Below are 26,158 nucleotides of genomic sequence, written 5' to 3' on the forward strand. Positions count from 1 at the left end.
AATATTTTACATTTATATTAACTTTACTTTTATCGATTTGTTCTTTCAGAGAGTATCATAATCAATTTATTTAGAACTGTTGGATGTATTACAGTTTTGCAATAGTTGAGGTGATTACACTCTAACCTGCTCCACCTTTGACATAGATAAAACTCTTCAAAGTATGTGTATTTATGCCAAATTTGTTATTATCAGATTTAATCACATGCCACTTACAGTCCATTATTGTTATTCACGTGCATTTCACAAACATATTAACAGATTTAGCTCATAACTGGTGTTCATTTTAACATTTAAGATGGAATGATATTTTACGCAAATAATTTTGTCTGGACTTTGGATGGTGATATTGTGATACTGCACCAATCATAAAACTGGATTGCACAATTCTGTTTACTACCTTCGTCAGTTCAGTCGTAGTTTCACCTGTTCACCGAATGATGTTGATCATCATGCAGTGCATTTTTTCACCTGTACAGACATAAACCTGAGTGTAGGAGAGCATATAATGACAGCAATGAAATAGAATGGGATGACAGGGCAGAAGGCACAGAAATATCCTTCAGCAAAGACACCAGGCACAGAATATTCAGAGATGCTACACTGTACTTGGATTTCTCTAATGAACAATGTCTTTACAAGCTTAACTTCTTGAAGGCTGTTGTAGGAGAGTAATATGAAAATCCATGAGATATCTCTGCCCATGCCCTCATACCTGCACTCTGTGAAAGTGAAGTTCATGGTAACTCTCAATGTCTTTCTCACTCCCCACAGATCTCTGCCACATCTCATTTTAGTTTGCAGTATCAGAAGGTTCACCCAGTTTTTGCTTTCAAAGAGGGACAACTTGGTTTATTTTGATTTCTGTGAGGAGAAAGTAGCATCTCAGGCCTAGTATTTGCCAGCATTGTTGCACTGTTGGGTCTATAAGGAGTCCAATGAATAACCTACAACAATTCATCAATGGGAAGGGTAACCACTCCTGAAATCCCCTGCTTGTCTTTGATCATGAGAATCATGACCATGGTACTTGTCACATTACTGCCAAGTTTTGCCCTTGCGTATTCAACCCCTTTTGTCATTTACTCATTCCTCCCCTCCAAACTAACAGCAGCTTTTCATTTTCTTCTTTTCTTCTTTTCTTTTTTCAATTCACTTTTTCTCTGATCCTAGAATTACATCTGAAAAATCTCTCATTTCAATGCTGGATGAAAGCTCATTGACCTAATATGTTGGTTCTCTCTTGATGGTGCTGACCTGCTGCCTTTTTCCAGTGTTTTCTGTTCTTATTCCAATTTTCAGATTTTGATTAGCAGAGAATAAGACATGCTTTATTCTTAAAAAACAGTTGGAACATAGTTCATGAATCTCTGTCAAAAATATTGCTTACGAGGCAGATTGCCTCTAATATTTTTGGCCCATCCATGTTGTCAAAAACATTCAATCTAAGAAATAAACAGCTGAATTTTCAGCTATCTGCAAAACATTTGTGGTCTTCATGAAATTACTTGTCAGTCTATATTTTCTTTTCAGGCAGTCCCTCAGGGTCAAGGATGGCATACTTCCATTATGGTTTTATGGGTTCTAAGGTAGCTAAAGAGGCCAATGTGGGAACGGCAGACCCATCCACAGATGGGACAGAAATGCCTGATGGGGTGGGCATGTAGGTAGTTTGTGAGGTGGTGTGCTCCTTCAGTTGCTTAGTCAGGGCTTCTGTGGGCTTCCAATGAAGTTCTCAATACCATCCTGATGTTCCTTCTATACCTTCACAGAGGAGCAACTTGGTTTATTTTGATCATGGACCAGAGATTTCCAGGAATCATCAGGGGATGTTGCACTTCTTCAAGGAAGCTTTGAGCACACCCTTGACTCTTTTCCCCTGGCTGTCTAGTAATCACTTCCCATGACAGAGCTTGTTTTGAGTATCTGTTTTGAGAGTCTGCTGTCAGCATACGAATGACATGGTCTGCCTCGTCGAGTAACTATGACTTCAATACTGGGGATGTTGGCCTGGGAGAGGACACTGATAGTGCTTTGGTTATTCTTCCAGTGAACTTAAAGGATTTTGCAGAGACGGCAATGGTATTACTTTTCCAGTGCCACTAGTCTTTATAGATCTGAAAGTTCATACTTCTCCAACCTTGTGGATGGCAATATAAACTAAATTATTTTGTCCCATCAATGAGCAAAATTGCTGAAACCTTTTCTTACCATCTATGAGCAACAACAGAACTTTCATATCCTCCTTGATTAATAATACATTATGGAACCTGGAACCAAAGAATATATTAACACATTGACAGGTGTACATCATTCAATCCCTTGAGCCTGTTCTATCATTCAATCAGATCATGGCTGACCTGTACCTCACTGTTCAAAAGAAGATTCATCGCTTGTCACACACCCGACCAAACACTGGGAGGCTGTATTTCCATGGGAGTTGCTTTGATAATCCACTGTAATTTTTGATTCTCAGAAACTCTGGAGAAACTGTTATCCAGAGGTTGCCATGTGCTGGATAATTAAGAAAACTATTGGCAAGATCAGGCCAATCCATAACTACTTGGTAATCAGACTGAGCATGTACATCAAACAGAATGGGCATATCAGAGCCAAGTTCTAAAACCAGAGTATTTTACAGAGTGAGCCTGTATGTTGTGTGTCAGTAAAAACTATTGTTACACAACTCATTCTACAAGTAGATCCTGATGACATTATACATAATTACAATTGATAAAACTAATGTATTCTGTGTGGATTCTAATTAAAACATCCCACTTATAATTAATATAGCTACATAATATGTGTTCTTAAGGCTTAGGAGATAGTGACAGGAATAGGTTAAACAGTCTCTTAAGCTTGATTGGCCATTCAATGTGATCATGACCAATCTTCTGCTTCAACTCCAATTTCTTCCCTTACACCATTATCATTTGATTTTCTTTGAGTGCAAAAATCCATCTCTCTTCACTTGAATAACCTCAATAGCTGATCACCCACATCCTCTGGGATAAAGAATTTCAAAGATTCACCGCCTTCTGAGTGAAAAGTATTCCCCTCACCTCAGTCCTAAATAGTCAACCACTTGTCATGAACTTGTTACCACCATCGGTAGTATCTACAGGAGGCACTGCCACAAGAAGGCAACATCCATCATCAAAGGTCCCCACCATCCAGGCCATGCTATCTTCTCACAGCTACCATCGGGCAGGAGGTACAAAAGTCTGAAGTCCCACACCATCAGGTTCAAGAACAGCTACATCCCTTCAGCTATACCGTTTTCAAAACAACTGGCACAACCCTAGTCACTACAGTTTAGCAACACTATGGCCACTTTGATCACTTTGCACTAAAATGGACGGTTTTTTTGCTCTGATTGTGTTCATTCTTGTAAAATTTTTAATTTACGCTTAATTTATGTTTTTCTTGTGAATGCTGTTTATATAATGCTATGTGTCTGTGATGCTGCTGCAAGCAAGTTTTTCATTGCACCTGTGCATACATGTACTTGTGCGTATGACATAAACTTGACTTTGACTTTATCATCCCCAGTTCTAGACTCTCCAGCCAGTAAAAACAGCCACTCAGCACATAATTGTCAAGCTGTCTAAAGAATTTCATAGAGTTCAATTAGATTGCATTGCGTTCTTCTAAAAATCAGAGGATATGGGCCCCAATCTACTCAATGTATCAGAAATGAGTATTAATCCCAATGACTCTATGTTAATGGACTAACAAGTTTGGCCTTGAGTCCATGTAGAAACACAGAATTAGTAGATTCTGAGCTCAATAACTAGTCTCTGTTCAACTAGAGTACTGATATATGCACTAGTGTCATTACAAAGAGGTTGCGAAGAGCAGCCAAAATTACTGCAATGGATCCATGCCCAATGCCAATCCTTGTAAAGTTTTAATTTGTCACCATCATTTGAAGTCAGTTGTAGTGGCCCTGCAGTTAAATATTTTGCAAAGTATTTGGGCTCATGCAATAAATAACTATTTTGATACAACATTAGGCACAACAAGGGACACCAAACAAAACACCTTGGGAAAGGCAGACGGAAATTCATCCTTGGTCACTTGGGACAAAGTGAGTGATTTGTTAGTGGCTTTGGGTTAAAATCCACTAATTCAGTTCCACTAATTTCAGTGGAACTGACGTTCAGAAGCAGAGTAGAACACACAGCCACCATTATATTGTGCATTCTCTGTAAGTAATCAAAAATGAATTTCCACCTCTCAAGCTCTTACATCATACATTCTAATAAAATCACATAGAATTGTAAACAAGTCCTCAATGCACTCTGCCTAAACCATAGTACCACTCCTATTAATTAGTTTCTCCATATTTGAGTACTCAATGACATCTTTTGATTCGGCATTGCTAGCTTCTGGAGCTTTTTAACTGTGGGAGTCCCAGAACACACAAAATAAAACACGGGGCATGAAGCAAAGCAGAAAGATTGTATAAATTGGTTCCATGGCATGGCCTCTTCGCAATCCAGGGCAAGCTGGAAAATTGGATCCAAAGTTGGCTTGGCAATAGGAGACAGAGGTGATGATAGCGGGTTGTTTTTGTGACTGTATGCCTGTGATTAGTGATGTTCTACAGGGATCGGTGGCGGAAACCTTGCTGGTTGTGATATACATGAATGACTTGGGAGCGGATAAAAGTGGCATAATCAGCAAGTTCACAGATGTCAGTAAGATTGGTGGAGTTGTTCACAGTCTTAGACTACAGGGTGATATTGATGTATTGGTGAATTGGGCTAAGAAATGGCAGATGTTCATGCGTGTGCAGAAATGAATTCTGTTTTGAAAATAGTGTATTTGAGACTGAAAATTTACACTTTAAAGAACATCTGTTTTTTTTTCAGAAGTATGTTTAAATTAAATCCCTGATTTTTCCTTGTGTAAATTGTAAAATGTTGGAAGTTTTCAATTTCCCACTGATAACAATGAAATGTAATGAAAAGCACTGCACAGAAGCTTTCAATCTCATTACCGCTGGTCTGCTAATGGCGGTAGTGAGTGAAGTACTGTTAACCACAATACATGAACTATCTGATCCACTGAACAATGGCTGATAGGCTAGAGTGCTTAAATTTTAGTGCAGCCTCCAGTCTCAACTGGCTGAGTCTAACTGACAGCAAGATGATGCTAGTTTACTTAATTGCAGCAGTTAAGCCCACATTCTGCAGAGGTTCAGCCAAACAGTTAAGCTGCTCTTTTGCTGAATTTAGTTCAATGACAAATTCATTGTTACCTGGTCAGTTTGATTCTCCCTTGTTGAAAACTGTCCCATTATTCTATAAATGCTCATTAAAATGATTTGAATATGTAACATCTTCAAAATCAATTTTACTCTAATTTATCTCATTTTTATGGGAAAATGGAAGTAGTGAACAAAACTGGGAAAACTGCAAAATTCACTGAGATTTCAATTTATTTCACCATTTCTGTTGGATTAAAGGAGAAAATATTTCCCTTTAAAGCCTACCATTATAACATTTCTTTATAGTACCTGTGCATAATGGGAGTGACTTTTAACATTTTGTCACCATTCTGATGGGATTGAGATAACAAGGTTAAAGTATCTGAGAAGACCCACTGCCCACATCCTATTTTGGACCAGGCCAGGAAATACATGGTCAAGGTATATGTTGGAATTGGGAATGGTGCAACAAAAGTGTTAAAATGAGACTTGGAAATGAAAATGATTAGTTTTAGGGTTTAACCAGTGGGCACTGAACTTGATTTATCCACTCAGTGAGAGGCACATGAAAATTAATTTAACATTAGAATTGAAATAAATGCCACTCTATATTATTAATCAGTATTAATAATGTAACTGGTATGTAGAATTCAAAAGATTTGCTATCCATTTTTCAGACTCTCAATTTCACGCCAAATCATCGAGTGAGTATAATTAGTTGAAAGTTCCTGTAACTGTATTGTCATTGCATCGTAGACTATGGAGAATACAGCACAGAAACAGGTTCTACAGCTCACATGTCCACACCACCAGTTGTACCTATCTTTCACCCAACAGTTTCATAGCCTTCCATGCTTTGGTGAGTCCAGTGGTGTATACGGTGCTTTTTCAGAGAAAAAAATCATTCCTCTCTCTTTGTGTAGTTTATAATATCAAACCATTGCTAAGTATTTCTGTTCTGATTCTTTGACATCAGCAGAAGATCTTCAGAAACTGGGCTAATGCCAGTTGCACCATCTCTCTAGATTTCCCATGGACCCTTTGTCAAATTTTAGTGGATGTTGGAAGAACCCCTGCAGTAAGTCTGACCCTCTCAAACAAAGACATGATTCAGCAAATGATATGACTTAATAACCTCTTAAAATCCATTTGTCTTGGATATAATCCAAATATTTTGCCTGAAGGATTATTTCTTAACTGGCTACTAAGACCAATATTCTCGATAATATTAACATTTAATTCAGTGTGGCTGGCAGGCATGATGTTGTAGAAAGGGCTAATGGCTAAATTGCCAAGTTGGTTAATGACTGCAAAAAACAAGAATATAACTCATACGCGCTTGATGGTAGTATTAATAAAGAATTTTTACAGCTCCTCTTAGCTTCTTAAATTACTATTTTATTCCAAGTCAGACCTGACATGAGTTTCTATGACAATTAGGAAATTTTTGTTATATCACTGATGCAGTAAAAAAAATGAAATATTATAGAGCCAATTCACATTGACACTTTCCCTGATTTTGTCACAAATTTGATGGCTGCAGAGAAAGAAGTTAAACTGTATACAGTATAATGTTTTTTACAGCATCATAAACTAGGGGGGAAATGTTGGTTTTGGGGTGCTGGCATTTAATAAGGCACTGGGTGTTATCACCTCCCAACATTAATTCCGTTGTAGTCAATAGAGTGTAATGTGGAGTAAATGCAACCCTAGCACATATTTATTGTAAGCAATCAGAAACACATTTCTCTTCTTGCTAGCTATATAGACTTGAGGTGTTGCTTTGCATAATAAGCATTAGCCTCAGAACAAGCACATTTTTCTTAAATAATGTTGAAAAATTGATGTTCTCAGTGTTAATTCATTAGAAGGAAACTCTGCCAAGGATTATATTCAGAGCTACAAATACATTTAGTTAAATTTGAAAAAAAAATCCACTTTTATTTTCAGAATAAAGAAATGGAAAAATACCACTAATGAAAAAAACAGTGAGTCAGTTTTAATAGCATCCTCGGGGCTCAGGAAAAGGTAACGTTGGAAGAAAACAAAGCCCAATCCTGAACCCTTGTAGAATCAGCTCAATATTGGGCCCTGAAAATGGATTAATGAAAGAGCATGAATAGAATAAAATCTCAAAAATATGAGCTACCCTCAGCAGTACAATTGCATTTAAATTTCTTAAATAAATTTGTCAAATAATTTAAAGTTTACAGCACAGATTTATTCTATTAAAATGTTTGAATGTATCCAGTATGTTATTATTTTTCCTTGTGTCGGGTCAGCACTGAAACCTAAATAAATGGAAAATATAATGTGCAATAATTTACAATTTAAGGTTATGAGCAATGTAAATAAATGTGTTATAGTTCCATATTAATGTACAATATTCACCAAAAATCGTAATATTGTTCATTTAGTTGTTTAATTCAGCTAAATTACATTACAAATGAATAATTAAATAAGATAAATTTCTATCTGCAATTTAACAAGATTTCTCTTCTTTAATGATACATGGTGCAATGTTAATCTCTATTAAATAAAAATATGGTGCCAATCATATGGGGGAATGTTTTGCCTTTTGCTTCCAGGCATCAGTCTGGACTTGTCTTCATATTAAACCAATGTGATTTTCATTCCATGAAGTAAATGAATATTTTCTATGATAAGCAGGTTCTACAACAGCCAGGATTTATTGTGAGCCTTTTCTATAGTGGGAAACTTTGATATTGTGGAGATCCTACAATGAGCAAAGTAGGTTATATAATGGACACAGGACTGAGAGATGTGAAAGTTGCTCATGTTCTACTGAAAGCCATTGAACTGAAACATTAACACTGTTTTTCTCTCTATTGATGCTGCCCATCCTGCTGAGTGTTTCCAGCATTTTGAATTTTATTTTGTTTCTTCAGTAGTGTAATCGGCTGGTTCTATATTGGGCAGGTTCTATCGTGAATAAATTCAATCCCATAGAGATTCTATAGTATGATGTGGTATAATGGTCAGGTTCTGTAATGAAGAGTTTTAGAGTGAATAATTCAACAATATGCAGGTGGTATAGAGAGTGGGTTCAATCATGAACCATTGTGGGTAGGTTCTATTGCAGGCAGGTTCTAAAGGAGGAAGATACTATTGAGAGCAGGTTCTATAGTGGGCGGATTCTACTGTAGACCCTTTCCTACAGTGGGCAGGCACTGTAGTGGCTCATTTCAAGAGAAGGCAGGTTCTAATGTGGACAGGTTCTTGAGTGGGCTTGTTCAGAAGGGGGCAAGATCAATACGGGCTAGGTACTAAAGTGGGCTATATTTGTAGTGGAAGGATTTTACAGTGGGCATTTTTATTAGCATACCATTATTGTGGTGGGCAGTTTTTAATGTGGGGAGTATCAGTTGTGAGTAGGTTCTATCGGAGACAGCATTAACATGTAGTGAACAGGTTGTCAGGTGGTTATGTTCTATAGTGGGCGGGTTCTATGGGTGGGCAAATTTTATCAGGACCACTTGTCAGAATGGGTAGATCCTACATGAGTGATTTTGCTGTTAGTAGGTTTCACCACTAGCAGGTTGCATCGTAATTTGCTTCCATACTGAGCAACTTCTATAATGGAACATCCTCTATTGGGCTCAATAGCAAACTGGTGTTCCGTTTCAGCAGATGAAAATGTATCCTATTTTTCTTACTAATTTAAATTCTTGAACCATGTTAGGAGGTTTGGCATTAAAAATGAGGTGCTGGTGATAAGGTCTATCATACTACCATTGAGAAATATGGAGTTATAGACTTGTACAGCAAAGAAATCGGCCCCTTGGCCCATCATGTCTGTTTTTGCTCATCCATACAAATTCCATTTGCCCGCAATGGGTCTATATCCTTCTATGCCTTGCCCATTCAAGTGCCTGTCTAAATATCTCTTAAACATAGGGATTGTATCTTATTGCACCACCTCCTCTGGCATCAAGTTCCAGATATCAACCACTCTCTGTGTAAAAAAACTTTCCCCTCAAATCCCCTTTAAAACTCCTTCCTCTCACTTTAAACCTTTGCCTTCTTATTTATTCCCCTGCCATGCGAAAAAGATTCTGACTATCTCTGCTGTCTATGCCTCCTATAATTTCTCTCTCAGGTCACCCCTCAGATTCCTTAGCTCCAGAGAAGATAAGCCCAGCCTATCCAATCTCTCCCCATAAGTAAAGTCCTCCAATCCAGGCAATATCCTGGTGAAAAACACAATGATGCTGGAGGAACTCAGCAGGCCAGGCAGCATCCGTGGAGAAAAGCAGGTGGTCAACGTTTCAGGTCAGGACCTTCCTTCAAGACCTGAAGAAGGGTCCTGACCCATAATGTTGACCGCCTGCTTGAGTTCCTCTAGCATCGTAGTGTTTTTCATCTAGATATTCCAGCATCTGCAGTCCTTTGTTTCTCCAATATCCTGGTGAATCTTCTCTAAACTTTCTCCAGCTCAACCACATCCTTCTTATAGTGTGGCAATCAAAAGTCTACACAACACACAAAGTACTTTGTAACGTTGCAAGATAACGTCCCAAGTTTTATATTCTTTGCACCGACCAACACAGGCAAGAATGTTATCTGATTTCTTCATCACTTTATCTACCTATGTTGCTATTTTCAGGCAATAATGGACTTGAAGCCCTAAGTCCCTCTGTTCATCAACAGTCCTCAGCACTGTACCATTTACTGTATATGTTCTCCACCTATTTGACTTCCCAAATGCATCATCTTGCACTTGTAGGGATTAAATACCACCTGCCAATGATCCGCCCAACTTTCCATCAGATCTATGTCTGCTATAGACTTAGACATTCTAACTCCCTATTTACAACTCCATCAAATTTCTTGTCATTCGCAAACTTACCAATCAATATGGCTGATGTAAAACAGGTGGAATTGCTAGTAACATAGGGAGAGGATTGGTCGAATAAATTTGAGTGTGTGGGTCAGCACAGATTAATGTACAGGAATTCTGGAGCATTAGAGACAGAACCTCAAAAATAGGCCTATATCATTGTAAGTAAAACTGAATAATTCCAATCAAACAAGATGCTGGTCAGGCAGCATCTGTGGAGGGAAATGGACAGTCAAAGTTTTGGGTCATCTGGACTGAAAGATAGAAGCAAGAGCTCCACCCCTAAACGTCAGGTTTCTTGGAGCTGCTCTCTCACATTCCAGTGATCCAGGTTCATTCCTGACCTTCAGTGCTGTCTATGTGAAATTTGCGCATTCTCACGTCACCACATCCCTAATACATGCAGGTTGATCGGTTAATTGGCCATTGTAAATTACCCCTGTCATGTAGGTGAGTGGTAGAATTTGGAGGGAGTTCATGGGGAGAAGAAAATGGCAGTTCTTAACAGTTGGCAAGGACTTGATGGGCCAAAGAGCTTGTTTCTGTGTTGTGTGACTAAATGTACAAATGCATTCACATAACAACTGCACACTGCAAATACATGATCAAAAACACGTCCTAAATTTGATCTTGTTTTCTTTCCCCTTTGGTAAACAGCTGATTAGTTAGTTGAGTTCTAGACCAAACTGATCCATCAAGTATATATATATGATTTTTCCAAAATAAGCAACTCCAAAGTCCCCCTCTGCAGTCCTTATTGATGGTTAAACCAAATTGTACAATGGTTGAAATATTGACATCATTAGTTTGCTTTCCTCATTTCTCAGCACATCCCATTGCAGCAGCCCTTTTACCTCCTTTTCTATTTAATTTCTTTTTTAATTTTGGATGGGCCTCAGGCTATTTAATCACACACACACATCTCACTGCACGAGTAAGGCCATTATAATCAACACAATGACAATAAACATTGCTGCAGACTATTTCTTGATGGACTTGAAGCGCTTGCATGATATCAGATATTTCAGGAATGCAAAGTGCAACAGGCATATGAGAGCATTAACATTTGAAAAGTTCTCTCTAATTCACACACCATCCTGAATGTGAAATGCATTATCTTTATTTCATTGCGGACAGTATTGTGGGAGTATCTTCACCATAGGAATGGTGGTGGTGCAAGTCAGGTGTTCTCCATCACCCTTCTCAAAGATGATCATGGACAGGCAATAAATCCTAGACTTGCCAGTGACACCTACATCTACACACCATGAATGAATTAAAAGAAGTTAATCCCCTGACAGGAATGCTGCTTTACATCAGAGCGGGAAATACACCTGCGATCAATGTCGGTGTTGACAGTGATTGTCAATAGAAGAATGTTACCAGAAATGAACAAACCATAAACTGAATAGGTCATATTGTGATAATCCCCAAGTAATTTCAAAGTAGGGCTTGTATTCACGACATGCATTACACGTTTCATCCAAATCCTAGAATCCACTGAAATTGCAGAGACACTGATTACACCATTGAACAGTGTAGCATATTCTGTAGCAGCATTATTGTTGCATACTTTTTATCTCCTACATTGCTCCTGACTTAATTTCCCATCATGTTTACAAGATCATGAGAGGCATAGATAGACAGCCGGTATCTTTTTGCCAGGGTCAAAATGTCTAAGACTGGAAGGCATGCATTTAAAGTGAGAAGGGGTAAGTTCAAAGGAGATGTGCAGGGCAAGTTTTTTACACAGAGAGTGGTTGTAGTGGGAGGCAAATACAATAGAGGCATTTAAGAGGCTCTTAGATAGGCACATGGATATATAGATAATGGAGAGATATGGCCATTGTGTAGGCTGAAGGGTTTACTTTAGTTACGCATTTAATTACTAGATTAATTAGTACGGCACAACATCGTGGGCTGAAGGGCCTGTTCCTGTGCTCTGTTCTAGGTGATCACTTATACATCCCTGCCTCCACATGTTATCAGCTGCTGAAATCCTCATTCATGATTTTGATTGCTCCACTGCTGTCAGGTCAGTCTGCAATGGACCTTATCCTAAACACTGCTGCCTATGTTAAACTTATAACAAGTCTTGTTCACCCATCACCGCTGTATTGCTGACCTATATTGTTTTTTAGTTAAAGCAATAGCTTAATAGGCATTAAATGGTGGGCACTAAATGCAAACTTTGCTAGTGATGCACATGTGCTGAAAAATGAACAAATAAAACCATAATATTAAATTTCTTATCCACGTTTACAAATTCCTTCCCTAACTCTACAAGCTCTCAGAGGATTATAAAGTGAAGGAAGTTAACACATTCAGCGACAAATGCTCTATACAAATACAAATTGCTGGTGTATATTAAGAGCCCAGACCACTCCCTACAAAGTTTTGGAACTGCTTACCAAAACATACTGCTACATTAGAACATAGAACATAGAAAAGTAGAGCACTGGACAGGCCCCACGATGTTGTGCCAATCTTGATGCCAATTTATACCAAATGCCTCCTCCTGTCATCATCCATCTCTCTCCATTCCCATCATATTCATGTGTCTACCTAAAAGCCTCTTAATTCCACCAAAACTGTCTGCTTCCACTACTAGACCTGGTAACCCATTCCAGGCTCCCACCACTCTCTGTGTAGAAAAACTTGCCCCCCCCCACATCACCTTTAAATTTCCCCCATCTAATCTTAAAAGCATGTCCTCTGATGTTTGACATTTCTACCCTGGGGAAAAGATTCTGACTGTCTACACTATCTATGCCCCTCATAATTTTAAAAGCCTCTATCAGGTCTCCCCTCAGCCTCCAACACTCTACGGAAAACAACCCAAGTTCGTCCAACCTTTCCTTATAGCTCATACCCTCTAATCCAGGCTGTATCCTGGTAAACCTCTTCTGCACCATTTCCACAGTCTCCACACCCTTCCTATAATGGGGGGATACAATACTCCAAGTGTGGTCTGACTAAAGTTTTATACAGCTGCAGCATGACTTCCTCACTCTTATACTCAACACTCCTAACAATGACGGCAAGCATGGCATACACCTACTTTACCAGCTTATCCACAGTGTAGCCACTTTCAGTGAACTATGGACCTGGACCCTAAGATCCCTCTGTAGTTCAATGCTATTAAGGGGCCTACCATTAACTGTATACTTTCTTCAATCATTTGATCTCCCAAAGTGTACCTCACACTTGCCAGCATTAAACTCCATCTGCCTCTTCTCTGCCCATATCTGTAACTTATCTATATCTTACTGTATTCTTTGATAGTCCTTTACACTGTCCACAACTCCACCAAACTTGCTAATCCACCCATCCACATTTTCATCCAAATCATTGATATATGTCACAAACAACAGAGGTCCCAGCACTGATCCTTGCAGAACACCACTGGTCACGGACACCCAGCCAGAATAACAGCCTTCCATCCCTACTCTCTGTCTTCTATGGGCAAGCCAGTTCCAAATCCAAACTTGTAATTCACCCTGGATCTCATGTATCTTCCAAATTAATCTATCATGAGGGACCTCATCAAATGCCTTACTTCAGTCCATGTAGATAACATCCACTGCCTACCCTCATCAAGCTCCTTTGTCACCTCCTCAAAAAACTAATTAAGTTTGTAAGGCATGGCCTGCCCACGTAAAGCCATGCTGACTGTCCTTAAGCAGGCCATGCCCTTCCAAATGTGCATAAATCGTATCCCTCAGTATCCTCTCCAATAGCTTCCCTACCACTGACACGAGGCTTACTGGCCTATAGCTTCCTGGATTATCCCTATTTCCCTTCTTGAACAAAGTCACAACATTTGTTACTCTCAAGTCCAGCCCACATATCTTTCTTTAGTTTAAACTACGTGGTAACCCAAAATTAGTTTACACTGGATAAATTAAAGAACAGCATCCAGAAATTCCACTATGGACAAGGACCATGGTATCATGTACAACAGAAAACTCTTTACATCTTTAATGTGGACAAAGACCTTTTCTCTACTTACCCAATGGTAAAATGAGCAGAGGAAGTTATGTTGGTCGCAGGCCACAGGAGTGTGGGGGGGGGGGGGTATGGAGAATGGCCAATTAGATGGGGAGAGGGGTGGAGATACTAGTTAGAAGGATATCACAATATTAGAGTCGGAGGATCAGCATGGTGTACTGGAGAGTGTGGTTGTGGTGAGGGTAGGGTGGATCAGATGCAACTGCCTGCTGAGTGGCCACTCATGATTGTGATCAGTTTGGGAGGAGGATTAGTAGTGGGGTGTGGGGAGCATGTTTGCAGTTGTGATCAGGATGAGATGTTGGGGAGGAGGTGAAGGAGACCCACAGCAAGAAGGCAAGTACTTACGTTAAAGGGCAATGATCTATAAGTGGTTCCAAGTAATAGACTTTACCAACTTAGACCTGGTCCACTTTAAGAGTTTCTGAAGGAAGACATAAATTGAAAGTGAGAGCCAGGTAGGTCCTGCATGAGTGGTCCATTGTATCTGTGACCTTTATGTGCACAATTTAATTTTATGTTTCATTGCCTCCAAGTGTTAGTGTGCCAAACGAGTGGAAGAGACTGAGGCAATTTCACAAACGTTATGAATGATACAGTAATTATGACCATCATTCTCCTGGTAAAATTCGAGTGCGTAGCACCAACAAACTTTCTGCTTTGTGAAAGAATTTCTAGGCCACCATGTTTGGCAGTGAATGAAAATAAAAAAAGGCAGGTGCTGGAAATCAGAAATAAAACCAGAAAGTGCTGAGAATACTCAGCAGCTCAGATCCTCTCTATAGAAAGAAAGACAGAGTTAATACCCAAGGTCAATGACCCTTTGTCAGACTGTTCTGACAAAGGATCTTCAATCTGAAACATTAATTCTGTTTCTCTTTCCTGATCTGTCAGGTGTTTCCAGCATTTCTGTTTTTTTTGTATCTTGCAGTTTATCGAATTTGATTTTGCTGGTCATTTACGGAGTATTAAAATCTCAAGACAATTTTGCAGTTATCAGAACCACTTGAATGAACTAGTATCTTGCACCTCTTTATACTGCCAGACATCTATCATTTCCTGTACACTTTACCAATGTCCATCATTTAATTCACTGACAGTCATTTACTCTGAAATACTTAGGGCAGATCTTTCTCTGATTGGTAAGCTGCCAAGCATGCTGTAACGTCCAGTATACTCCCAGCTGATTGACAGGACCTTTCTAACCGTAGGCAGCTGACTCCTCCCCTGAATGGTCTTGTCCCACCCCAAGGGCTCTTGGCGATCAAATAACCAGAAGCATTACAGGATGTGATATGAGCTTCTTTTAAAGCTCACAGCTTCCTGAGAAAGGAACAGAATTAATGTTTCAGGTTGGAGAGTTCTTGTCAGAATAGTCAGTGACTCAGTGGTACATGCTTCCTGGCCTTTAGTGGGTATTCAACAATTTCATGTTATAGTTCAGGGCTTCAGCATCCACAGGTGTGTGGGACTGCTTCCCTGAATCTTTTGTAATCTCTCTCATCTTACCCTCCTACACTATATTAGTGAATCTATTGAGGTTTAGTTCACACCCAACTCTTGCCATCTGTCCTGAGGAAAAACTCAATATATCCTAATTCCCTCTCTGCAAATTCCCCACTACCAGGTTCTCCCACTCACATATCATGTCATGTACCAGAACAAGCCTGGAAAATCAGAGAGGAGGAAGAGCCATGGGAGAATCTGAGTTCAGCAGGGAATAGGGAAGCTCAAATGTTGCTGATGCAGAATTGTCGATTTCTAAATGAAACAACCAATAATACACAGTGGTGCAGTTAGCAGAGTCACTGTCTCACAGCTCCATTGATCCAATGCAGACCTCTGGTGCTACCTGTGTGGAGTCTGCACATTCTCCCTGTGACCATGTTGGTTTCCTCTGGGTGCTCCACATTCCTCCCAAAGATGTAGGGAGTTGGTACGCTAATTAACTATTGTATATTACCCTAGTGTGTAGATGAATGGTAAAATCTAGGGGGGGAGTTGATAGGATAATGGGGAGAATAAAATGGGTTAGGGTGGGATTAGTGTAAATGTGTGCTTTATGGTCAGTGCAGACATAGTTGCCAAAGGCCCTGTTTCTGTGCTGTATCTCTCCATGAGTGCTTGAAATTTGACAAAAAGGTACCTCCACCATTCCCACAGCCCAGGTAGAACAGCTCAGCTTAGTGTTACCAAGATTGCCTGCAGGGGTGGCTGTCACCAACACAAAGGCTGGAAGATTCTGCAGGGACACTGAGCTCCATGGAGAACACTGCTGGATTGTCAGAGCAGCATTCAGAAGATAGACAAATGAGCACCTACGCATCAACTAAAGGCAACTACCTGAACAATTCAAAGTGTATGAAGTCCATTTCTGGGAACCTGCCTTTAATTTTTGTACTTACTGGTTGGTTCCTGGTCTGGAACCCAGCCATCATGTAGCCCATGCCCCGTGCCTGCACCCCTTATATGAACTCCATTGCTGTCTGCCTGCCAACTGACCACCTGATTCCTGATTGGCCAACTGTGTTTGCCCCAATACCAATTTTCAGGCCTAAGCTCCAAACAGCCTCTCCTCCCCCCAACATTTCAATCTGCTGATCCCCTCTTGATACTTAAATCATCCTCCCCAACCCCATCCCTGCATCTCAATCCCCACGATGCCCCTTAAACAAGCAAAACATGCAATGCAGGCTTTCTGTTTTTCTCTGCTGAAGGATAAACCCATTCGGTGGCACACAACCCCCAGTGCCTTTCACACAACTGATTTTGAAGCCTTGTGCACTACTAACCTTTGTAGCTGGGCAGAAGGGCAGTGGCCCTAGAGTAAGCGCCCATTAGCTTGCTACACCCCAACACAGAACCCACCTAAATAGGCATCATTCCACTTCAATGCAATACTACTTTCTTCTTATTTTGGTTTACTGTGATTGGCTTCTTAGCCACCTTGACTACATCAGAGAGTTGCAGGACAACCAGGATGCCCCAGCAACCAATACCGGAAAAGGGGGAAACCATCACACGTCTCTGTATGATTTTGAGGGCAACTTTCCTCATAGTCAGTGGACAACAGCATTCCTTGCTACTCAATGCAAATTCTTAGCCCTAAAAGCAGCAATGTAAATCTGAAATGCATGGCTAATATTCTGAAGCAGATCTTGAATTTACAACCTGATTGAAGGTGAGTGTTGCTACTCTGAGCCAAGATTTGAATCATTTGCACTTGGATCAATCAGACACATGACTAATTAAATTTTATAGTGAGAATTCCAAGGGTTATATATTAGACAATAAATGAGTCTAAAATAGTTTCAAAGGGAAACTTAGAACTGGATCTGAAATTAACAATAGACTTGTCAGTTTCACGTTGACGTGCGGTGGGAGATTAATTTGGAAATTCATTTGAAAAGGACATGCTGTATGGCTGTAAGAGTGGAACTACAGGCAGAGACATATCCTGTCACTTAGAAAACTTGGTTTAGTTTTATATCTGTTGAGGGCAAAGAGAAACACAACTAGAGTGGTTCCAAACAATTAAGGGGAGGCAATCTCAGACAAAAGTTAACCTCTACTTCTCCAGAGAGAGAATAAAGCTGGGAACTCATCTATATACCAGCATTAAATAAGATGTGCCCGGAAAAATCATTCAATATGTGCCATCAGGGAACATAAGCTGCATCAGGTGACATAAATCAGTTAAAAGAATAAATTTGTGCAGACATATTGCATAGTGTGCTCTTTGAAGTAGCTAAACAGGTCAGGAATAAAATTATGAAGGGTGTTCATAATACAGCTGAATTGTCAGCTGAGTGAGCTAAAGGAATGAGTTTAAACCAGCCAAACAGTCTTCTTATTCCTGTTCTTTTGATATAAACTGACATAAATGGTAGAAATTGGTTCAAACTTGACTAATTTTAAGGTGGTTTAAGGCATAATTTTAAGGTGATTGGAGGAAGATGTAAGGGGGATGTCAGGGGTAAGTTTTTTTACACAGAGAGTGGTGGTGCATTGAACGCACTGCCTGCAGAGGTTGTGGGGGCAGATACATTAGGGATATTTAAGAGGCTCTTAGAAAGACACGTGAATGATAGAGAAATGGAGGGCTATGTGGGAGGGAAGGGATAGATAGATCTTAGAGCAGGATAAAGTGTTGACACAACGTTGTGGGCCGAAGGGCCTGTACTGTGCTGTAATGTTCTATGTTCTATAATTATGACTAATCAAGGAATGTGGCAGGCAGACTTGAACCCACATACAATGTAGCAAAACATATTAAACCGGGCAGTAAATATAGGCAACAAGAATGAAAACAAGACAAGATTTAACATTCAGACATTTGTTCCACAAATATGAGCGAAGGCTTTCCGTGCACTCCATCCTCAGCTTTTGATGGATCATTCTGTTCCCTGGTGGATTTTAAGGGGAAGAACAAGAAACGTGTCTTCTGACATGTCTTCACTTCTCTGGAAGACAAGCATACTGGCATGAAATTCCACCAATCACATAAATGTATGCCTTGTATACATTCTGTACAAATGCATACCTTGTATACATTCTTTAAAAATGCACAGGTTTCACCAATGGCTTGTGCTGGTCCAAACATGTAGGTTCCATGGCCAAGAAAGCACACCAGTGCCCCTACTTCCTCAGGAGGTTAAAGAAATTCAGCACGTCCACGTTGACCCTACACCAATTTTTATAGATGCACCATGGAAAGCACCCTATCCAGTTGCATCATGGCTTGGTATGGCAATTGCTCTGCCCAAGACTGCAAGAAACTGTAGAGAGTTGTGGACACAGCTCAGCACATCACAAAAACCAGCCTCCCCTCCATGGACTCTGTCTAAACTTCTCACTGTCTCAGTAAAGCAGCCAACATAATCAAAGACTCCTCCCATACCAGACATTCTCTCTTCTTCTCCCTCTCATCGGGCAGTAAATATAAAAGCTTGAAAGCATGTACTACCAAGATCAAGGCCAGCTTCTATCCCACTGTTATAAGACTATTGAACGGATAGTCAAGAGTCTATCTTTTTAGACAATAAGACGGACTCTCAATCTCACAATCGACCTCATCATGACCTTGCACCTTACTGTCTGCCTGCACCACATTTTTCTGTATTCTGCATTCTGTTATTGCTTTTCCCTTGTACTACCTCCATGTACTGATGTGATGAAATTATCTGCATGGATGGCATGCAAAACAGTTTTTCACTATACCCCAGTACATGTGACAAAAATAAACCAATTACCAATTAAAAGTTGGACCAGTTTGAACACTGGACTAACCTGCAAGGTATTCAGAATTCATGAGCAGGGTTAAGTCTTGATCTTGGCTGTTCCACCATGTGATATCAGCACATCTTTCATTTCTCCTTCTCCACTCTGCTATCCACCAGAGGTCAGATCTGGTGCATCTGACCTGCAGCTCTGCCGCTGGACCCAACACTGAGTCCAGTGGTGGTTCCAGATTGTGCTGAGTAAGGGGATACAGTCACTTTATATCCAGCCATTTGGCTTTATGCCAGACATTTAAAGCTGTTAAGGGCTGTCAGGATGGTTAAGGACCTGGCTTTCAGGTTACGCCTCTTCAGGCTTGATCAGCTCCTGCTGGAAGGGTAAGGACTGGAATGCCAAAGCAGGTAAATGCGGTACGAGTTTAGGAGGATGGCAGGTTAGACCAAACACCATTAGGACCCGTGTCAATGAAGAAGGCCTCACAGTTCATTCAGAAAGAGACCAATGGGACTGTGTTTGGCTCTTCAGATAGCAAGTAAGGAACATTTCCGCCTGTCCTCCAACCGCAGCAGGGGCTTTACTGCACCAGGATTACAGGCCAGGTTTGATGTAATCAGGGAGCCTGCCATCCAGATCACAAATGACCTTTATTTTCCAAAAAATATACTTTATTCATAATACATAAAAGTAAAAATAATGGGAACATGTCTCTCTCTATGTTTATTGCACCTTTAATTCAATACATTCTATAACAATGCATCAACACTATCCATTTCCTCCTTAGACAATGTACCTGTGAAGTGTTTGAGGCACGGTAGTGTAATGGTTAGCGTAACACTTTACAGCGCCAGCGACCCGGGTTCAATTCCTGCCACTGTCTGTAAGGAGTTTGTACGTTCTCCCCATGTCTGCGTGAGTTTCCTCTGGGTGCTCCGGTTTCCTCCCACATTCCAAAGGCATACGGGTTAGGAAGTTGTGGGCATGCTATGTTGGCGCTGGAAGCGTGGTGACACTTGCAGGCTGCCCCCAGGACACTCTACACAAAAGATGTATTTCACTGTGTGTTTCGATGTACATGTGACTAATAAAGATATCTTATCTTATCTTACACAGCTCCTCAGTGTCTCATGGTAGCAGGACCCTAGGCTGTGGTCCTTCCCCACAGAGCCTTTGAATGGCCTTACTATGCTTCGGCATGTACCACACCTTGGAATGTGCCAATCAGCAGCATTCCCTTGTGGACATCTCCTTGCATTGGAAGACCAACAAGTTTCAGCTGGACTAAAGTGTACCTTTCAGCAAATTGATGATTTTCAATGAGCAGTTGATGTTTGTCTCGGGGAACAGCCCGAGGAGCTCAAAGTCCTGTGTTATGCAAACGCACAGCATGAACTTCAACGAGGCTAGTGTGTCATCCTTGTGACAGGGAGACTAAATAATGAAGCCTAAACAGTAGGTTTAAGTGAGTGTTTTAGACATCATACTAAAGGCATAACTAGCTAAATACATAAAGAAATACCTATCTAATACCGTACATCATATATTCTTAGCAATTTGTTTTAGTTTTCACAATGTACTTGGAACCCCACAGACTCTCAAATTCTGAAAGCAAAGAAAAACTATAGATGTGGAAATCTGAAATCAAAAGAGGAGACTGCTGGAAGTACATGGGTTATTAAAATGAAATGTTAAATCTGTTTCTCTCTCCCCAATGCTGAGTTGTTATGAATTTTCAACATTTCCTGTTTTTATTACTATCATATTCTGTTCAACCTTCAGGCACCTCTGCCTTTATTTGAGTAAGCCACCATTTTAATAACAACATATTGATCAATGTTTTAAAGTGCCAAGCACTAAGTCTTTGGGACCATGAACTAATCAGCTGAATGAAGTGGACATCAGGTGATTCCAGATCTACCCTCCAATTTTCTATCTAATTATTTTAAACACATTTTGATTAATCTTTGTTTATATCCTCTTCTCCATTAATTTTCTTCTAATTTATTGAAACTGAATAATCTATTAGTATCTACATACTCAAGATTGAACTTGCAGAGTTGAAGCATACCGTCTCAACCTGGTATGAGAGAATGGAGCCTGTTCCCAGAATAAGTGGTTAAGGCAGAACCCAGTGAAACTTTTCAGAGAGAATGGATAAGCTTTTGGAAATATAAGGCCATGGGGAGACATTAGTTTTGAATCGGCCTGGAAAATTATCAACACAAAATCACTGAAAGGTCTCCTTCTTAACTGAAAAGATTTATTGTTCAGCCAAATGATACAAGATCATGATTGATGGGTAAATGAATAAAACAGTAATAATGATGCCAAAAATGGGTCTAATCCTTTCATCTATCACACTCCTGATGTGCCACTGAGTGCCAGTCTCTGATCTACCCTTGTAGCCAAAGTATTTACGTGACTGGTCCAGTCAAGTTTATTTATAAAAACTGACTCAAAGGGCATTCAATTATGTCAGTATATCATCGGATGTAAAGGGGTAGCTAGTATAGACTCTCTTTCTGGAGTAGGTCATTGCCCTGCACAAGAGTGGGATGAATTTCACTGACCAAATCAGTCCATGCCTGGACATTGTCCTGGTCTATTTCATGTTGATACAGGCTGCATCATTACATGAGGATTTGCTTCACTATTTGATGATTTCAACACTGCTAACAATAAGCATCATATATCCGCACCATGAGCTTATGATGTAAATAAGGATGAAGTTGTTCAAGATATTTGGGGCAAGGAAGCTACAACAAAATTTCTGTAACAAGGTACAGGGACTGAAATGATTGACCTACAACAATCACAACTATCTTCCCTTTTATGAGGCATGACTTCAGCCAATGAAATTTTGCCCTGAATTCCACAGACCTCAGTTCCACTGGTATCTCTGATTTCAAATTGAATCCAATGTCCCCTTGATGCTGAGAGCTGTCATTCTCCTTCATCTCTTTCGTCCACATTTGTAGCAAGGCTGTAACAAGATCGGGAATCATCAGCACAACATCCAAATTGAGGGTCAATGAGTATATTATTGTTGAATAAACACTTACTTGATTGCAACCTTGCCAACACTTTTCACAATCTCGCTGATAATTGGGTGTTGGATGTTGGCACAATAACTGGCCAGATTGGAGTGACTGCATTTTCTGTATGAGAGGTATGTGGGAAATGTTCATTTTGCCAGATGGATATGATTGTTGCACTGTATATCAAAAAACAGCTTGGCTACAAGGTAAGACTGGTTCTGAAGAACAAATCCTCAGCATTGAAGCAGGGAAATTGTCAGGACCCATAACCTTTGCTGCATCCATTAAGCTCAGCCACAAAGGGTAAATCAACATGGTTGAAAACTGTCTTCTGTGATGGCAGTGGGAAGAAGAAGACGCTGAGATAAATCATCCATTTGGCACTTTAGGTTATAGTGGCTGGGTGTTTGACTCAGCTGGACTCAGCCAAAGCTTAGAATGTGGATTTTCAAAGAGCTTCTCCTTTCATTAGTTGTTTAATGATCCACTACCACCCGCAACTAATTTCTAATTCATGGGTTATAGAACACATACGTCTGTCTACAGCATGCTCCTTCCACTGTATTTCTCACTTAATGTGATGTAGACACTGCCAATAACCCCCAGGCCTGGGACTGCAATGTTTCCAACGGAAGCAAATTAGAGGGAATATTCATTTGAAAAAATCTGTTACTCAATCATATGAGTCAGTAAGGAAGTCATTTTCCTTATTAAAAAAAGAAATAGAAATTGTCAAATATCTGCATTTTATCGTCAGGTATCACTGGCAAAATGTTAAAGGGGAATGTGAATGAGAAAATAGTTAAACAACATTTACAGTTTTATTGGGATTTTGATATTTTCAAACAGTAAGTTCATTAATTGTTCTCCTAAACCTGAAGAAGTTCCTCAGAGTAACAAAAAAAAATTAAACTACCACTTACTTGGTATAATTTTAATGTATCTATTGGCATTGCCATGAGGTGTATATACTGGAGTCATAGAATAAGAAAAAGGTCCTTTGGCCCAATTCGTCCCTGCTGACCAAGGTGCCTATCTGAGCTGGTCCCATTTGCCAGCACTTGGCCCATATTCCTCCAAATGTTTCCTATTCACATAACTGTCCAAATGTCTTTTAAACATTGTAATTGTATCTGTGTCTACCACATCCCCTGGCAGCTCGTTCCACATACCCATCACCCTCTGCATGATGAAGTTGCCCCTCAGGTCCCCTTTAAATTTTTCCCTTCTCACCTTAAATCTATACCCTCTAGTCTTAACCTTCCCTACCCTGGGAACATAACTGTGATCCTCCACCTTATCTATGCCCCTCTATAGATTTTATAAACCTCTGTAAAATCACCCCTCAGCCTCCTGTGCTTGAGGGTAAAAAGCCCCAGCCTATTCACTCTCTCCCTATAACTCAAGCCCTCCAGTCCTGGTAACATCCCTGTGAATCTTTTCTGCACCCTTTCCAGCTCAATGGCATCCTTCCTGCAGCTGGGCGACTAGAACTCCATGCAAAAGTGAGGCATGTGATTGAATATGACCCTCACTAATTTTTATGGATGCACCATAGAAAGCATCCTTTCGAGATGTATCAGAACTTGGTGTGGCAGCTGGTCTGTCTAAGAACAAAAGATATTGTAGAGAGGTGTGAACACAGCCCAGTCTATCACAAAAATCAGCCTCCCCTCCATTGACTTTGTCTACACTTCCCACTGCCTTGGTAAAGCAGCCAACATCATCAAAGACCCCTCCCACCCCAATCATTCTTTTTTCCTTCCTTCCATCAGGCAGAAGAAACAAAAACTTCAAAATCAGAACCACCAGACTCAAGGACAGCTTCTATCCCGTTGTTATAAGCCTCTTAAACAGACTTCATATGATAAAGAAGAATTCTTGATCTCTCAGTCTACCTTGTTGTGGCCCTTTCATCTTATTTATTTACCTGCACTGAACTGTCTCTGCAACTGTAACACTGTATTCTGCATTCTGTTATTGTTTTCCTTTTGTACGACCACAATGTACTTATGTATGGAATGATCTGTCTGGATGGCACACAAACAACGCTTTTCGCTGTACCTCAGTACGTGACAATAATAAACCAAATGCCAATTATCAATATTCCCCACCTTTCTGGATGAGTGCAACTTCATCAACACTGTAGGAGCTCAACACCATCCAGCACAAAGCAGTCTGCTCAATTTACACTCCAGTTACCACTTTAAATATTGATCTGCTCTCCACTACCTAAACCTGACCAGAAAGAGGAGGCTTCTTTGACTGCATCTCACAAACCTGTTCTCGGTACCACGTAGAAGCAAAGAGGCAGAGGGTACATCGGAACACTACCACCTACAAGTCACATAACATCTGTGTGGAAGATATCCCACTGCTCCTTCATTATTCATTATTCCCAGGTAAAATTCCAGGAATCCATTCCCCTTCTGATTGTGGGAGTATGTTCACCACACAGATTGAGTAGTTCTAGTCCACAACTTACCACTATTTAGTCAAGAGCAATCTGGAATGCTAGGAAATAGGGTTATTATCAATGAAACCCATGTTCCATGAATTTAAAAAAACTTTTGAGTGCTAAAGCTACTGAAGCTAAAGAATTCTAGCAGAGTTTCAGGCTTTGAATAAGGCTCCAACCACTGCTGGCACAGATGTCAATCCAGATGTGTTGTTAGCTACTCGTAATTTCAATAATTACTAAATGTGGTATTAAAATCTCATCGTTCCTTTAAGCAGAACATCTCCATATGCACAACCAACAACTGAGTGCCCAGAATGCTATTACACTGTAATTACTTCATCCAGATTACCAATTACAAGATGTGATGAGGCTCAGATTTTCTCTCTTATGATGATTTTCCCTTATTGCATGCACTATAAATCTGACTCAAATCTTGAATGATGCCTACAGCTTCTCTTCTCTTTTTTAATTTCACGCATAATGAATTGTCTTGACCTTGCGATGTGTGCAATCTGGAATAACTCCCCAGCTGCAGAATCTAACATTTACTGCACATGTGGGAAAGAAGAAAAACATAGAGTTGTATTGCTTCAATTATAACATTCATTTCATTCACTGGCAGAAATTCTATCTTCTTAATGGGCTCTCTTTTCATCTAAGAGTTCCAATGAAGATCAAGTCTGCCTTTTTCGTCACATTGATACATCTACCCTTGGTATCATTTGGCTAATGGACTCCCAATACAATGGGATAACCCCATTGCAAAGCAGAAATGCATTTGGGAGAGGGATGGTATATGTAGTGTGATTGCGGAGATAGATCACCCAGAGAAGCAATATCAAAAGTACCCTCCTTGCACCTATATTTCCTATCACTGAAAGTGGGATGGTTGATCTTAAGATGTCTGATTTCCTTTTATCCTGCCATGAAGGCTATTTTGGCAGGGATCTAGGGTTATCCTGAATATCATAGATCTCATGATCAAAACTTCCTTGAAAACCATGGATCCTCCCAGAGGCCAATAGTACTTGGTGTCATGGGTGATAGTTCCTGAATAAAGAGCATCTCTCAGTAGGGGAAAACCAACCCATCATTGCAATAAAATGTAACTGGGGCAGAAGAGTGGCATATCTAGTAAAGTTGCTGCCTCATTGCCCCAATGACCTGGGTTCCATCCTGACCTCAACTGCATCTGTATGGAGATTGCATGTTTTCCCTGTGACCATGTAGGTTGCCTCCTGGTTTTTTGATTTCATGCTACATTCCAAAGGCACATGGGTTGGTAGGTTAATTGGCCACTGTAAGTTGCCCCTAGTGTACGTGAGCAGTAGAAT

General features: G+C 40.1%; 1 protein-coding gene across 3 annotated transcripts in view; it reads right to left on the reverse strand.

Moving 5' to 3' along the window:
- LOC127583052 (acid-sensing ion channel 2-like) overlaps positions 1 to 26,158 on the reverse strand; it is an 868,039-nt gene that overhangs the window by 124,164 nt on the left and 717,717 nt on the right. The gene's annotated exons all lie outside the window — the stretch shown is intronic.

The sequence above is a fragment of the Pristis pectinata genome, chromosome 25, assembly GCF_009764475.1.
Source record: "Pristis pectinata isolate sPriPec2 chromosome 25, sPriPec2.1.pri, whole genome shotgun sequence".
In the NCBI taxonomy this organism is placed as follows: Eukaryota; Metazoa; Chordata; class Chondrichthyes; order Rhinopristiformes; family Pristidae; genus Pristis; species Pristis pectinata.